The sequence below is a fragment of the Canis lupus genome, chromosome 9, assembly GCF_003254725.2.
Source record: "Canis lupus dingo isolate Sandy chromosome 9, ASM325472v2, whole genome shotgun sequence".
In the NCBI taxonomy this organism is placed as follows: domain Eukaryota; kingdom Metazoa; phylum Chordata; class Mammalia; order Carnivora; family Canidae; genus Canis; species Canis lupus.
This window is the reverse complement of record NC_064251.1, coordinates 58,312,575-58,330,712: the sequence shown is the minus strand read 5'-3', so window position 1 is coordinate 58,330,712 and position 18,138 is coordinate 58,312,575.

The following is an 18,138-nucleotide window of genomic DNA, read 5'->3' as shown; positions in this document are numbered from 1 at the left end:
AGACGACAGAATCTATAAAAAATCTACAGCAAAGATTCCACTTAATGATGAAATGTTAAAGCCACTCCCTTCAAAATCAGGAATAAGACAAAGATATCTTTGACTACAATTTATTTAACAGTGTACTGGAAGTTAACGATCACACAGTAAGATATATATATATATATATATATATATATATATATATATATATATATATATAAATAAAACAGAATTGAAAGAGGAAAGAAACAAAATTTAATTGCAGGTGTCTGTCCAAAGAATCTATATGCAAACTATTAGTCTATAGAAGGGTGAGCAAAGTTGTTTAATACAAGACGAATATACTAAAGTGATCTTAAGTATATTTCAATTCTATGCTCCATTAACCATTCAAATTTTTAATACTTAAAAAATTCTATCACGGTAAAGAACATAAAAAATTAACCAGCTTAACCTTTTTTACAGTTCAGTATATTTGCCCCCATGAATGGGTACTGAACTTTTATCAAATTCTTTTTTCCTATATATATTGAAATAACTTTATGGTTTTTCTCTGTGTATTAATGTAGTGAATTACATCGATTTCTTCATAATAAATTATGAATTTAAATCCAACTTTATCTTTTTTAATACAACGCCACATTTTGTCTATTAATATTTTTATTCAGGATTTGTGCCTCTTTGTTTATGAGATAGTCCTATTTTCCTTTATCATACTGTCATTGTTCTCTTTGAATTAAGATATTATTAGCCCCCTAGAAAAAGTTGGGAAGCCCTAACTCTTCTGTTTTTTGAGACAGTTTAAGACTAGTGTTGATGGTTCATTTTATGTGTCAACTTGACTTAGCCATGGGATATCCAGATATCTGGCCAAAAATTTTATATATATGTATGTGTGTATGTATATGTACATATATTAATAATGTATATACATATGCATATATATGTACACATATATAAACACATGTGTTTATATCCTACTGGCTCTGTTTCTCTGGTGAATCCTGACTAATACAGTTCAACTTTGAATAAACAACACAGATTTGAACTGCATACATACACTTATACACAGATTTTTTTTTGAAAAATACATATAGTACTGTAAATGTATTTTCCTTATAATTTTCTTAACATTTTCTGCTCTGTGGCTTATATACAGTATATAATATATATGACATAAGATAAGTGTTTAATTGACTGTTTATATTATCAGTAAGGCTTCTGGTCAGTAGTAGGCTATTAGTAGTTAAGTTTTGGTGGGAGCTGTTAGAAGTTACGTGCGTTTTCCACTGAATGGAAGGTTGGTGCTCAACTCTTGCATTTTTCAAGGGTCAGGTTTGCAACTGTGACTATTTGTTCATTTAATGTTTGGTAGAAGTTGACCATTACTATCTGGGCCTGGTAGGTTTTGTGTTTTTTTGGAAGGGGGTGTAGAAATGGGGTTAGATTTTACATTAATGATTCAATTTTTTAATGAATATAAGTCTCTTCAGAGTTTCTCATTCTCCTTGAGATAGTTTTGTTAAGTTAGATTTTTTAGAAAATTGACCATTTTGGACTAGGTTTTTAATTTTATTGGTATAAAGTTGTTTAAAACAACCTTTTGTGATTTTTAAAATCACTATTTTCTCTGTATTTCTTTTCTTTGTTAATTTCTGATATACATTTGTGCCGTTTTTCTTGTTAGTTTTTGGTTTTGTTGATTTTATCATTGTTGGTTTTAAATTTAATATTTCCAGCTTTTTATTATTTTCTTCCTTTTCTTTGGGTTGCTCGTTATTCTTTTTATAATTTTTTGATTTGAGTGCTTAGTGTATTAATTTTCATTCTTCTTGTCTAATATAAATCTGACCTCTGTCCTTCAAGCACTACTTTAGCAGAAACCCACAAGCTTTGATTTGTGCTATTTGAATCATCCATAATTATTCTTTCTTTGATCCATAAGTTATTTACAACTATGCTATAACATAGAATGTTATTCTTTATCTTTTTATTCTAATTTAATTGCATCGTGGTCAGAAAAGATGATTTGTATGCTAGCAAGACTTTGAAATTTGTTGAGATTTGCTTCATGGTCTGGTATCTGTACTTTTGCAAACTTTTCTCGGGTGTTCAAAAAGAATAGGTTTTCTATAATTGTTCGTTTGTTATATTGTCAAGCATGTTGTCTTATTCAAGTGTTCCGTATTCTTAAAAAAATTTTTGTCTGCTTCATCTATAAATTATTGTTTGAGTCTGTTTAAAATTTTCCACTATGAGGGGTGCCTGCGTGGCTCAGTCGGTTAAATGGCTGCCTTCAGCTCAGGTCATGATCCCAGGGTGCTAGGATCTGGCTGCATTGGGCTCCCTGCTCAGTGGGGAGCCTGCTTCTCCTTCTTCCACTGCCTCTCCCCCTGCTTGTGCTCATGCTCTCTCTCTCTCTTTCTCTCTGTCAAATAATAAAATCTTTTTAAAAATCTTCTACTATGATACTGGATTTGTCAGTTTAAAAAATAATCTACTATTATATTTTCTTTATATATTTTGTGAAACAATGATATGTTAGGTGTATACATAATAAAACATATTACAACTGATTTTTTTTATCATTATATACTTTTGATATTCTTTTGACTTAATCATGTTAGTATAGCCACCTTAGCTTTTATTTGGTTAATAGTTGGTATAATTTTTCTGTCTCTTTACTTTCAAATTTTTTTATCCATAAAAAACTAGCTCTTGATTTTTAAAATGCAGTCTGAAAATCTGATTTTTAACTGAATAGACTTTTGTCCATTTACATTTGTTGTAAGCTACAAAAGATCCATATTTAGTTCTCTTGTAACTATTTTGTATCTTTTTAAACCATACTTTTAATTTGCTTATTTTTCTATCTTCTTTTGGATTGATTGAGTTTATATTCCCCTTTCCCTCTCTACATTCTATTTTTAGTCATATAGTGTTACCTTTAGTTTTTAAAAATAAACTTTTAATTTTAGACTTCTATAAAAATTGTAATGATAAAACAGGGGTTCTCATATGCCCCACAATCAGTTCTCCCTATTACTAAAATCTTAGTATGCTTTGTTTGTTATAATTAATGAAACAATATTAGCCCATTATTATTAACCAAAGTATATATTTTATTCATATTGCCTTAGATTTTACCTGAAGGTTGTTTGTTTGCTTGTTTTACAGATGGTAGCAGTTTTTATTGTTGATGTTTTTATGAGGAAGAAATAAGTTAATGTATAAAAAGAATTTAATATAGTGCTTGAAACATAATAGGTACTCAACCAATATTGTTGTGTTTTTTCAGTTATTTAATAAGTAGTTTATTTTTTAATTTTTTTGAGGTATGATTGACATAGAACATTATGTTGGTTTTGGATATACCACATGATTTGATATTTGCATACATTGCAAAATGATCACCACAATAAGCCTAGCTACCATCCTTCACCATACAATTTTTTTCCTTGTGATTAGGACTTTTTTCATTTATTTATTTATTTTAGTGATCTATGCACCCAGTGTGGGGCTCAAACTCACAGCCCCAACCGGCATCGAGAGTCATGTGCTCTTCTGACTGAGCCAGCCAGGTGCCTTTCCTTGTGATGAGGACTTTTAAGATTTACTCTCTTAGCAACTTTAAAATATGCAATATGGTGTTATTAACTATAGTTATCGTGTTATATAATGTAATGTAATGTATTACATTACATCCCCATGACTTATTGTATAACTGAAAATTTGTATATTTGGACCCCCTTCACCCATTTCACCCACCTGTATCTCACCTTCCCCTCTGGCAACAACCAATCTGTTCTCTGTACCTATAAGCTTGATTTTTTTTTTTTTTTAGGGAGATTGTTTGTTTTGTTTTTACAATCCAAATGTAAGTTGTGAGATCATATTTGTCTTTCTGTATCTGACTTATTTCACTTAGTGTAATGCCTTCAGGGGCCATCCATGTTGTTGCTAATGGCAAGATTCCATTCTTTTTTAGGACTGAGTAATATTCCAGTGTGTGTGTGTGTGTGTGTGTGTGTGTGTGTGTGTGTGTGTGTTAGGCACAGCTTTATCCATTCATCCATCAAGGGACACTTAGGTTGTTTCCTTGGCTATTGTAAATAATGCTGCAGTGACATAGGGTTGTATCTTTTTGGAGTTAGTATTGTTGTTTTCTTTAGATAATACTCAGAGGTGGAACTGCTAGATTGTGTGGTGGTCCTATTTTTTATTTTCTGAGGAGCTTCCATACTGTTTTCCATACTGGCTGCGCCAATTTACATTCCCACCAACAGTACACAAGGGTTCCCTTTTCTTCATATCCTCACCAACACTTGTTACTTGTATTATTATCAAAAAGATAATAGCCATAATAACAGGAGTGAGGTGATACCTCACTGTGGTTTTAATTTGCATTTATCTGATGATGAGTGATGTTGAACATGTTTACATGTGCCTGGTGGCCATCTGTATGTCTTCTTTGGAAAAATGTCTGTTCAGATTCTCTGCTAAAGTTCTTTTTCTATTCCAGAAGCATATTCAGGTTGCCACATTGCACTTATGTGTGCTTAGGTTCCTCTTGGCTATGACAGTTTCTCAGATATGCCTTGCTTTTGATGACAGTTTTAAGGATTACTGGTCAGTTATTTTGTAGAATATTCCTCAACTGGGATGTGTCTGGTGTGTTTTTTCATCACCAGACTGGGGTTACAGATTTTGGAGAGGAAAATCACAGACAGTGCCATTTTTGCATCACATCATTTCCAGGATATCAAGATGACTTATGCCTGTTGATGTGAATTTTGATCACTTAGCTGAGGTGGTCTTTGTTCAGTTTCTCCTCTGTAAAGTTACTCTTTTTCCTCCTTTCCATACTCCATTCTTTGGAAGAGATTCACCATGTGAAGGAATTCCTTATGTACGGCCCATATTTAGGGAGTGGGTAGTTACACTCTACTTCTGAGGGAAGAATATCTGCATAAATTATTTGGAATTTTTTTACATGGGTCTATTCTCTCCCATTTGTCTATGGATTTAATAACTTACACATATACATATGGATTGATATTTATTATATATTTATTTTATATTTTGGGTATAATCCCAAACTCCTTTATTTTGCTGCTCATATTGTTTCAACTTTGGCAATTGTACCTTTCATATATCCATATCCCTGTGTGTGTCTGGGGGGGGCACTTTTTACTTTCTGACATTACAGGATACTCCAAGGTCATTTTATGTATCCCGCCCCCCCCCCCCCCCCACAGTCCTGCAATCAGCCATTACTCCAAAGAGCTCTCACTCTTTTTACTGGAGAATGGTATGCATTAGAAACTTACCTTTACCTTGTTAACGTTAATACTTGACTTAATAAATACAAAGGCTAATCAATAATAATGAGTCTTCTCTTTTAAAACCTTAAATGTTTTAACTCTTAATATATCCTCTTGGATTACATGTTGTACTTGTCTAGTAGTTTGGTCCTGCCTTACTTTATACTTCCCAAATTCCTTATTATTGTTGGCCTCTACAACCCAAATCTTGTTTAAAACTCATGCCTGAAGCTTTGTCTCCCATCCCTCCCACCTTTCCCTGGTCACCTGCCATGACAGCTCACATGCTTTCTGGTTTTTTAGTTCCCACTTTGTATCTTGCTCCTGGAAATTTCCTCTAGGTTTCTGTAAGTTCAGGTATTTGTTACATTGTATTGAGCATTTCTAGGTGTTTATTGCAGCGATGTTTTTGGGCTATCTGGTCCACAGTGTTTCCAGAACCAAAGTCCTTCCAGCTCATTTACAAAGCTAAATAAACCTGACAAAAGATAGCACAAAGAAGGCGGCTGCGGGCAAATCTCATTTACAAATATAGATGCAAACATCTTAAATAAAATATTAGCAAATTGAATCTAGCAATATATTAAATGACTATTCCACAATGACCAGGTAGGGTGTATTATTGGAAAGCAAGGACAGTTCTATTTTAGGAACTCTATTAATATAATTCATCATATTAATAGGCCAAAAGGGAAAAACCAGGGATGATAAAAAGGCATTTGATAACATTCAGCATCCATTTCATAGAAAAACCTCTCTTGGCAAAATAAAAATAGAAGGATTCTTCTTTAGCATGATAAGAAAGCCTCCTTGAGGGGGAAGGCAGCACAGCCTGGGGACCTTCTGAAGCCAGAGGGTCCCCTCCAGTTTTGCCTGTCTCTTCTGCTCAAAGTTGAGAGTAAATTCCCATGTCCCCACTTTTCTGACTCACTGGAGGCAAAACAGCCCACTCACCCAGAGAAGCCCTGGATGTTTTGCTTTATAAGCACACACTTGGACCCAGACAGACTAGAATGATTGCATTGTGTTGGATAAGCTGCTGCCACTTGCTGAGCTCCTCTGAGCCTCAGTTTCCTCATTTGTGAAGTGGGGCTTTGATTCTCTATGTTATGGTGCGGTGAACTCGAATTTCTTGGGATACAGTGAAGGCTTAAAGAAAAGCACTTGGTGTCTCCCTCCTTTCCTTCTGCTCTTCGTCTTCATCTTCCCATCTTGGCATCTCCTCTCCTCTTCCATGCCTATGGGCCAAGCCTGCTTGGTCTCCTTACCCCAGCTAAGCCCACTGGGTGGGGTATGTGGGGAGACACCAGAGTTAGCACCTAAGGTCAGGAAGGTAGCTGTATAGGACCTGATTTGTGACTGGCCCAGGGATTCTTCTCGGTCCTTCCTGCCCCATGTCCTGCCCCAAGGGAGTCACAGAACTCCCAGGGAGCTGGTCCCATTGTGGGAGGTTTCTGCACTCTGGCCTAATGAGGGAGGTTCCAGAGGGAGCACATACCAGCTTGGAGAACTCTGGGGAGCCAGTCTCCTGCTAATTACTTCTTCCTTCAGGGATCCTCCCTCAGGACCAGAGAGTCACTGATAGCTTCTCAGAGGAAGAGTAAAGCCAGACGTTGGCCTCCAGGCCTCCCACTGGGTCCCTGCTGAGTGCACCCTGCCTTTCTTCCATTGCTCCCTAAGCTCCACCATTCTGCCCTCTTCACCACCCCCAAGTTTTCCTTCTGCCTCCTCCATCTCCACACCTCTACCCACAGTGTGCCTGCCCCCTTCTTTTACTGACCCAGTATTCCTTGGCCCATCAGAGTTAGCATTAGTTCTTTCCCTGCTGCAACATCACAATAATCCCCCTTTATTAGTCAGTATTAGCTGTGCCTTTTACTTTCTGTATCCTGATGCTATGACATCTTGAGGCCTCATGGATACTGGAGGGGCCCCCTCAGGTTTAAGTAGTTCCTGGAGATAGTCAACACCTGGCCTGGGAGCTACTTTTCAAATGCAAACCATTCGGGCAGCCCTGGTGGTCCAGCGGTTTAGCGCCGCCTGCAGCCCAGGGCGCATGGAGCCTGCTTCTCCCTCTGCCTGTGTCTCTGCCTCTCTCTCTCTCTCTCTCACTCTCTGCATCTCTATGAATAAATAAATAAAATCTTTAAAAAAAAAAACAAAAAACAAATACAAACCATTCAATCCAGAGCCCACACCTCTAACCAGCTTCTTTATGGGGCTCTGACACTTGTGGGCCATTGTCCACCTGCTGAATGTATTTACACTAGCCAATCCTAAGTCTGCTGACCTTGCTTCACCCTATTTCTTCTCATAGAAGCCTCAGTAAAGACTCTAGTCCACATTTCCCTTGCTCCCTCTGCCTCCCAACTTACCCGACTGCTTCACTGCTTCCCCGTGTGGGCCCCCTCCTCTTGAGATCTAGGAACATAACAAACTGTGTTTGCAGTGGCAGTCATCCTGATCTGTTGGCCTCACAACTACCTGAAGAGTAATAAAACCTACATTTTTAAAACAGGGTAGGCTCAGTGGTACTGAGGTAAGAAACGGACCTCCAGATCTCAGAGGCTTAACTTATGAAGCTTGTTGTTGGTCTGATTGACTCTCCGCAGCAGCGTCCTCCATGCAGTGACTTACATCCAGGATGCTGGAGGCTTCAGCCTCCTTAGCTGCACAGTTGGAAACATACATCCACAGTCACTGTGCAGAGTAAGAAAATACTGGAGGATTTAAAACCAGCACTTAAATGCTGTGGCCCAGAAGAAGCACACTACATGTGCTCACAGCCCATTGGGTAGAATAGTGATGTAGAGCAGCCTAACCTCCAGGAGGAGTAATCCTCCAGTGCATGCAGCAGGAGGGAATGAGGGCTGGCTGCATGATGAAAGTGTCTACCACATCCTGTCTCCCCTGTTACTGGGTCAGAAAAAAGAAGCCCTACCCCAGTGTGGGTGTTTCCTTCTTTAACTCACCCCAGAACTGCACTGGGTGGGGTGAGTCATGTCCTCTGCTGAGATTAGGATTTGGTGGGGGACTGGCTGAAGTGGCAAATTTGGGTTTATGAGGGAAGCCTATTTACATTATCATCTCCCCCAGACAAAAATGGCCAGCTTGAGTTTGCCATCATCTGGAACTTAAAAATTTTTTAAATTTTAAAAAGGAGGGTGAGGGAGAAAGAGACAAACAACTTCAATCCCAACCGGGCACAGACACAAATAGCGACTTTTAATTATATAATCTGCTTTTGATGAATTTATTTCTGACAGTTTTATAGGTTGACGAGAGAGTGCATTTTAGATGCAGAAAAACCCCATTATTCATTCTGGGCTCTTTGAGCATAAAAATTGTCAAATGATTTTAATACAGTTTTAAGTTTTATGTTTATTGTCAAGGGAAAAAAAAGTCCACAGCAATTACCAAGTCACATGCCCCTTAAATCTTTATGTTTCTGACAGCAAGAACAATAAAATATGTTTTTGCCCAAACCTTTTACCACTCAGATTGACGTGGCTTCAGCGACAGCTGCTTTTCTTCCATCCGAGAACCGTTTATGAGAAAGCTAACTTAGAACCACTTCCTCAATGGGGGGTGGGGAGGGAAGCATCTCAGCTGCTCTGCAGAACAGATGTTCCTTTGCAGAAAGGTCCAGACCCCAGGATCTGGGCCCAGAGAGGGAAACGGGTTGAAAGCAGACTGGGCAGATCTGGGTTTTTGAACCAGCTGTATGGCACCTTGCTGGTTTGCAGAGGACCCAGGAAGCCACATCTTACCTAGTGTTAACCACCTGCCAAAGATAATCCTCCAGTCAGAGAACCATCAAGGGGATATCTCACCAGTCATATGATCTGCTAAGGAGGAGACTTGTCTTGGTTTGGGTTCCTCCACATGTAGAAGCTGAGAGAAGGATTTCAGAACAAGTAGTTTGAGAAGTGGTCCCAGGAAAACATCAGTTAGAGAGTAGGGAAGGGAACAGAAGAAAGCTGACAAGGGGTGAGTTGTCAAACAGGTAACCATCATGCGCAACTAGAGAAAATTCTGCCGTGGAGCCTTGGAGACTTTGTAGAATATGCCTCAGAGTTGCCCCAACCGAAAGACAGGACAGCTTGGGTATTTGTGCATCAGAGCCTCCCTCATCATCAATCCAGTGTTGCTTCCGGGGGCAAGAACACTCCAGACCTCTGGCTTGCCCTGCACTTGGGCCGAATGCGTTTACATAGGCAGAAACGCCCCCAGGCAGAGGGTTGCAGGTGCAGTGAGCAACCGTCACCACCTAATGGTGAATGCTTTGGGCATGTGGGCAAGGCACTGACGTACCTACTGCACCTGCCAACTCAAACCCACTGCAAAGATAGCCTGCCATTTTATGTAACCGGAGCCAGTCAGGTATTGCACGGAAAGAACAACCCATCAAGCAGGTAGCCCAGGTGTGGCCATCCCTTCATTCTCTCGCACCTGTGGACATGTGCTGCTTCTCTACTTTGTGCCCCATGCCAGCCTAATTGGAGAATTCACCTCCATGGAGGGCCCCTAAACAAAATCACTTGTAAATAATGTTACACAGTATTTTTTGGCACAATGGAAAACGAGGACGCGCCACCCATACTGGTAAACCCCAAACCCCTCCTTTGTGGTTTCCTGGGGGATTATTTGTTTTCCCTGTCCCTCTCCTTTTGGCCAGACTGGTGGGGTTCTCTCTTTCGATTCCACCCCATCACAAACTTTCTCTGGCCCCTAGGATATAGATGATTCAGCTCTGCCCCAGTTTCTCTCTCTAACCTTGTTATTTCTACTGTGTTCTCAGAGAAGCCAAGGGTGCTCTGGTTAACAGGGTCCACCCTCTTTAAAAGGCAAGTGAGAATGGGATCCCTGGGTGGCTCAGCGGTTTGGCGCCTGCCTTTGGCCCAGGGCGCGATCCTGGAGTCCTGGGATTGAGTCCCGCATCAGGCTGCCGGTATGGAGCCTGCTTCTCCCTCCTCCTGTGTCTCTGCCTCTCTCTCTCTCTCTCTGTCTATCATGGATAAAAATAAATAGATAAATCTTTAGAAAAATAAAAGGCAAGTGAGCAAGACCGTGTCCTTTGGAGTGTCGCCCTCACTCCAGGTGGCTCATCAGGGTGGTTCTACTTAATACAAAGCATTCTAAGGAGATGGAATTATTTCCATCTAGTAGCATAGATAAACTCCAGGGCTGCACTTGGAAGATGGCTGGTCCCCAGACACCATGCTGGTATCATGTGGGGTGAGGAACACTAAGCCAGTGGGTCCTGTGACCAGCACTGGGCCGAAGGCAAGTCAGCAGTGCCCAGTCTCTCAGGAGGGATGTTTAAATCTTCTAGGTTAAAAACGGGCTGATCTGAGTCTGCCAAGAGTGTCTCTGGGTAGACACAGGCTTGAATCCATAGGCTCCAGGGGCCTTCAGTTTGGATGGAGTCAAGGATGAAGCTCATCCAGTGTAGTGTTCTCTCCTATGGTGAACTCAACTGGGCAAGCCTGTCAAGAGGGAGCAGTACATAGGAGGAGTAAAATAATTGAAGCTGCAGGGAGAACCTGAACCATTCCAAGAGCCCTCCTTAGAAGAGTCCCATTTAGGTACGTCTGGAAAGGCAGTGGCCCCACAATGAGCAGGAGTAAAGCATCTCAGGGTCTTGGGACATGCCATTTCCTCTTTCTGGAGAACTGATACAATCTACTCAAATAAGTCCTACTCATCCTTCAGGACTCACTATAAAAGTCACTTCTTCCTGGGGCACCTGGGTGGCACAGTCTGTTAAGTGTCTGACTCAGTTTCAGCTCAGATCCTGATCTCAGGATCTTGAGATCAAGTCCCGCATTGGGCTCCATGGTCAGCCTTTGAGCTGGTCCCCAAGAGAGTCTGCTTAAGATTTTTCTCCCTCTACCCCTCCCCCTTGCGTGTGCTCTCTCTCTCTCTCTCTCTCTCTCTCTCTCTCTGTCTTGTGCACGTGTACTTCTTGCTCTCTTTCTCTGTTCCTCTTAAATAGATAAATTTTTTTAAAAAGTCACTTCTTCTGGGGAAATAAAAAGTTGCTTCTTCAGGGATGCCTTCCTGGACTCCTCAGTCTTGTTCAGGCCATAGTGCCACTTGCTGCTTCTGTCCTCTGTGCTTCTTAGTAGCACTTATAATTTTAGTAATAATAAATGTATGTTGTTGCTGTGGTTTTGTCTTTCCCTCTGGGCTCTAAACTTATAGTCTGTTTCACTCATTGCCATATCCAAAAGACTGCACGGTGCCCAGCAGACTGCAGAGCTCATTAAATGTTGGATGGATGGATGGATGGATGGAGTCTTGACTCCTGTGATACTTCAGTATCATTTCCCTTTCCTCCTGTCTTTCCAGTTTCCCTTGCAAAGGTGGCCATATGATTGAGTCTGGCCAGCAAAATGTGGTTGGAAGTGAAGCACACCTGGAAGTGAGGTTTACTTAGATGTGATGGACTTTCAGGCCTGATATGTGTAGCTGTCTGTGTTCCTCCTCCATGTGCAACCAGATGATATAGAAGATTCCACAGAGAATGTTGAGGCCCTAGGGAACAGCCTGTCCACAGATGCAGGGTGCCTAGGTTATGGAGTGACTGTGGAGCAGAGCTTAGCTCTCCTTTTACCCAAGTGGGAAATAAACCCTTACTGTGTGAAGCTCCTGAGGTTTTGGAGTTTGTGAAAGCAGCAAGTAGAACTTACCCTAGATGATACATCCCCCTTGATGGAGGCCCCAGGAAGAATCTGGTCTGATTGTTTTTCTGCTTTCAGCATCCCTGTCTGGTTGCCACCAGCCATCATAGTGGGTGAGCTGAGTGTCAAGAGAAGAGGGAAAAGGTTGTTTGCAAGCTCTGGTTCCTCCCAGGAAGGTGTGAGTGACTTGAGGACTTGGAGGTTCTGGAGTGGTGACCAGCAGTAGACTGGGGATAGGAGTTGTGTGTGTCCATGACCTCTGCATAGTCACTTGTCATCTGATAATAAAGCCTGCCTCATGGAGATATGTGAGGACTAAAAGGGCTCGAATGTGGAGCACTTAGCAGAGCGCTTGGCACTCGGCAAACACTCCATAAAAGGGAGTTATCATAATTATTATTATTTTTCTCAGGTCTCAGTTGAAAGAAGCCCTGAATTGAAAACCTTTTGTCTCATTCTATTTCCAAGCCAGACGGCCCCATTTTTCTCCCTGTTTCTGCAATTCTTGAGCAGCCCCGGTGCCTATTACACAAACCCCAATGCATCTTTGAAGTTAGCAGCTAATTATGTTCCAGGAAGTTATAGATCTGGAGTTTTCCGTGAGCCAGAGGCAATTGCCTGCTCTGGCTCTCATTTCCCAGCAGAGCCTTCCAAGGTCTGATTGAGGTTGTAATTGGGAGCCCCCTCCCCTGGCCCCAGGACTCTTCTGGGGCCATCCCCTCTGAACCTGGGAGTCAGGTTGCTCCTTCCCTTACTCACCTCCCAGCCCTTTCCTGCTCTTGCCTTCCTTCTGTAACTGCTGACAGGATGAGGGAAGGGTTTGGGCTTTCTGTACCTGGGTTAGGGGCTGGGGTGAGGATCTCACGCCCCATTGTCAGGGAGCCCATGAGAAATCACCCACTCCTGGTAAGGTGCATTTAGTCCTTCCTTATTATGAGCAGTAGTAGTTTTTGTTGCTGAATGACTAAGTGACTTATGTCCGTTTAATGTATAAGTGATTACCCCCTCCCACCTTACTACCTCTCTGAACTGCCTTTCCATCCCTGCCGTGCACCTTTCCATCTCCCCTCTGCAACCATATGAGCCCCCTGCTAAACCTCAATGCTGACCCCCTCTTCACACCCCTGAGGTGCTGAAGGTACAGAGGTTAAGGAGGTATGACCTTGCATTCCCCTGGGATCAAGCACCTCTTTAACTTGGGCTTGCTTTACCCTAATTAAGGCCCTGTTTTCTTTGGGAGATGAGCTCCCCTGGACACAGCCAAAAGGCTTTCATCTTTTCCCTGCAAACTTCAGCTGAGCTGTGGGCTTTTTGAGTGCAGGAACCAAGGCTGTCCGACTCACTGCCATCTCCTCATTCTTAGCGCGTGGCCCAGCACACAGTAAGCATTCAGTAAACACTGATGAATAAAAGGAACAAATTTCTCCCACCCACCAAGATGAAACTTAGTAAGAGATGACATCATTAAGACTCTGAGCTAGACTCTGTGCTCTGTAATATGAAGGTTGATTGAATCTGAATCTGAAGTTCTCTATTAACAATGTCAGGAGGGGAGCAAGAGGGGGAGTCTGTGATCCAGTTCATGGGATGAAGATCTGGGAATTTAAGTAGAACTCAAATCCAATATGTGTCTAAAGCGTGACACACCCTTTGAAGAGCTGTGTGCACTGCCCCCCCACTTAATGAGTACCAAACACTGTGCTGGACATCCCTATAGCATCAATCCTTTTGTATTAGCAGTCATTTCTGTGGCGTGAATATCCAGGCTTATTTTGGCTTTGAGTCTTGTTTGGCTCTGAATATGTCTGAATACTTCCTGAAACTCCTAGCACAATCTTGTATAACCCTGTGTCAGACACAGTACTGAGTACCTCCATGTATATTAGATCATTTGACCTCTGATATCAGGTTATGTTAATAAATATATAGAACCCGGAACAAAAGAGGTGATAGTCTCTATCATTTCTGAACTAGTGGGAATTTACCCAGAGTGTACCTTCCTCAGGGAATCTTACTTTAATAATTGTCATGGGAATTCTGAGTGAACTTAGAACCACCACCACGTTGTAAGGATTCCATGTAATGAGAAGAGATGAAGGCTGTAGGGGCACTGTCCATGGATTAGAAGAGCCCCTTCAGTTATACGACTTAACTTATTTTATAAAGGATTAAACTTGATAGAGGGAGGCAGCTCCCTAGTCCTGGTGTGGCCCAGGCCAGAACTCACCAATGATAGCCACCCAGCTGTGGAGAGGGTTGTGAGCTGGGTAGTGAGCTCCCTTCACCAGAGGTGAGCAGATCAAAATATGGTCTCCATGCCATAGAAACACTGTGTATGGAAAGGATAACCTTCTAAACTATTTTAGATCTGATCCTGGGAGCCTCTCTGAGTTTTAAACACTCCAGCCATCCATTCACCCATCTAGCCACCTATCCATTCATCCATTCATCCATCCATCCATCCATCCATCCATCCATCCATCCAATAGTCACTGAGCCCCAGCCATGTGCAAGCCACTGTGTCAAGTGCAGGAAGAAGAGTAGTGAGAAATAGAGTCATGATCCCTGCCCTTATACAGCTTCCGTTCAAAGGCAGGAGCAATAATAAAGGCTTGTGAACATTTTGACGGGAGAAGGACCAACTTCTAGGAAGGTTTTAATTCTAGATTATTTTGTGGCCTGGGGTCTGTCAGCTCAGAGATCTATCTGGTATTACCTTGCAAGTTGTCCAGTTCACTGATAGGAAAGTGAAACAGGATAAATTACAGCCTGCCCCCATCAGGCAGACTAGACTCTTTGACTAGACTGTGGGTGTGCTGAAGTCCTCTTGGGAACTCTGGCATCTTTCATGGTGCTTGACACAGAGAAGGAACTCGTAAAAGGCTAGATGAATAAAGAAGTGGAAGGATGGGTGGAAGAATGGACAGATAGATGAGCTGACTAATGAACTGCATGACTGAGGCCAGAGAGCTGTAGCCCATCATGGCTGTAGTCAGTTGCAGAGCATCTTCATCATTGGCCAAGCATAGGGTAACCCGGGCTATGCTGTCTGTTGGTCCAGGGCCTTGGCCACTCTTGTCTGGGTCAATGACCTGAGCTCAAGGCAGTATTTGCTGTGCTGCCAGCTCACTGAGCTGGTCCTCCAGTTCCCTCTGATGCTGTCTGCTTGCCCCTTGCTATTGAGAAGATCGATCTCACTGATGGAGAAGTGGGAATCAATAGAGACACTGATTAGTGCTGCCTCCTCTCTGCCATCTGCTACCAGCAAAATAAGTGGTAGAAAGGGCACAGGCCTGGTGTCAGGCAGGTTGGAGTGAATCCTGCCTGACCCCTGACACACTTGGAGCAAACACATCCGTCCTCCAGGCCTCAGCTTTCTTTCTCTAAAATGAGGTAATACAGGATCCCTGGGTGGCTCAGCGGTTTAGTGCCTGCCTTTGGCCTGGGACATGATCCTGGAGACTTGGGATCAAATCCCGCATCGGGCTCCCTGCATGGAGCCTGCTTCTCCCTCTGCCTGTGTCTCTGCCTCTCTCTCTCTCTCTCTCTCTCTCTGTGTATCATGAATAAATAAATAAAATCTTAAAAAAAATAAAATGGGATAATACTGTGGCCTTGTGGGTTTGTTGTAAGAGTTCATGGGGATTAGAAGGCCAAGAAAATGAATATAACAAAAGCAAGGTGGTCCTGGCAGGACCAAAATTCACCAATTTTGTTGTCAGTGAGCTTCCAGTCTTCTGGGAAGGCAGAGAAGGCTCTTGATACTCCAGTCCATGTTGGTATCGGATATGTAACAAGGGCCTCACACTCGGCTTTGGAGGCTTTGTGAGCTTGCTTGGCAGGAATGTGAGCTTGAATAGGTGGACTTAATTGGTACACGTGCCTGGGAGACCCTCCCCTGACGCACTGGAGGAAGTAGGGTCAGGGACCTGGGGCCCCACCTGTGTCCCTGGACACCCAAATTTAAGGATAACCCTGAGCTCCCGGGACACCAGTCTAGGTTGGAGAGGATAGGTACAGGTGCCCCCAGGCTTAGTGGCCACACACCCCGCCTCTCTGAGAACTTCATGATGCCAAATATTTATTTCTTTTAAAATAAATGTATTACTTTTTTTCTGATTATAAAGCTAGTTCAGACTTGATAAATACAGAAAAGAACAACAAAAAAATCTTCCTTTATCCCATTGCCTAGAGATAACCATCCATAACATATATCTTTCTTTCCTTCCTACTGATAATAACAAAAAGAGCCACTCTTACTTCCTTCTTGCTCGTTGCATGACTGTGCATGCCTTATCTCACACAAGCCTCACATGGTCCATGAAGCAGGAACCCTTTTGCTAATGATAAATGCAAAGGATCAGAGAGGCAAAGTATCTTGCCTAAGGTCCCTCAGCTTGAGAGTGGCAAATGATTTATTCATTCACCAAATAATTTGAGTGACTGGCAAATATTTGAGTGAACAAAAATCTCTGCCCTCAGGGAGTTTACATTCAGGTGGATGCTACCCAGATTTGTCAGACCAAGACCCAGTGCTCCCTGACACACCTCTCCGATCTTCTTGTCCGTCCGTCTTTTTAGGTGTGTGTGTGAAGAGGGATCTTGCATGTGTGATCCACTTGACAGGTACACAGATCTAAGTTCTTTAACTACAGGTACTTGGCGAATAGAAGCCCAGGGGTCCAGGGGTGCCTGGGTGGCTCATTTGGTTGAGCGTCCGACTCTTGATTTTGGCTCAGGTCTTGATCTCATTGGTCATGGGTTTGAGCCCTCCATTAAGCTCCCTTGCCCAGTAGGGAGTCTGCTTGAAACTCTCATCCTTTGCCTCTCCCCTCACTTGGGCTCACACTCTGTCACTATCTCTCTATATATGTCAAATTAATTAATCAATTAATTAATCTTTAAAAGAAAAAAAAACCCAGACGGGTTCCATCTTGGGGCCCCAGTGACCCGTGGCCACCCTGTACCCAGGCCCTCTGACATTGATTGGAGCTCTGGGCTGCTATGATGGGCTCCTTCTTCCAGGTACTGTGTGCACACAGGCTCTCAGCTCTCCTCACAAGTCTGTGAGCCCATCTCCCAAGTGAGGAAGGAGGCTCAGACAGATGTCATCACCTGCTCAAGGTCACATAGGAGTGGAGGGCTATGTGGAGTCTCCCAAGTTTTCCTGAATCATCCGTCTATGTCCCTGCCCTTCTCCTGGCAACAAAGGCAAAAAGTCTACCCTTCATTCTACGCTCAGCTGTAGATGGCTTGTGATCTGGAGTGTTAGGAGGTGAGGGGGCCATGTCAACCATGAAGCTATAAGTGGGACCAGGGGCTGGTTTTGGGGCACACTGTCCTTTGTGCTAATGGAGGATGGATCCATAGGAACCACAAAAATCAAAAGTGATTTCTCCCTCTTCCTGCATATGCCAGGAGGCCAGGAGGCTGAGGGTCACTGGTGTGGTCCTCCCCTGCCAGCAGCGGTGGACACTCACTGGCACTCACACACACACACACACACACACACACACACACACCCTGAACATACCTTCCCTCGGGTGAGCACCAGTGCTCATGCCTGGTTTTTGTTGATTGTCTCTCTGTCCATGTCTCCTCCCATTCTGTGTCTTTGTATCTCATTTTTATTTCTCGCCCTCTTTTCCCTCTCACCCTCTACATCTTTGTTTCTCTCTCTCCTCTCTATATCTTCCTTCTTCCTTCTCCCCCCCCACCCAGCTAGAGATCTCTCCCTCCTTGAACCTAGTCCCAACCCCCTGGGACTCTCAGCTTGGAGCAGCAGCCAGGGCCAAGTGGGGCCAGGGATGGGGGTAGGGTGGAGGGGTGAGGGAGGAAGGGCACAGAACCCCAGAACACCCTCCCCAAACTCAGAAAGGTGGTTCTCTCCAACTCTGCCTGGCGTGGGTGCCGGTGATTTCATCTGCCTTTGGATATGAAGCTCAAATTGCACATCAAAAAGGATAATGCATCTTTAAGCTGTTACAACGACTTCTCAATTTTTCATTTCCTGTCAGGGTGGGAGCTGCAGGAGGCAGGGGCAGCCGCGGAGCCTGTCTCCTGCCAGTGAAGTGTCTGCCTGGATTTGAGCAGTAAGAAACCCAGGGGTGATAAATCGCTATTTCTAAGTAAATTTCATGCATTTG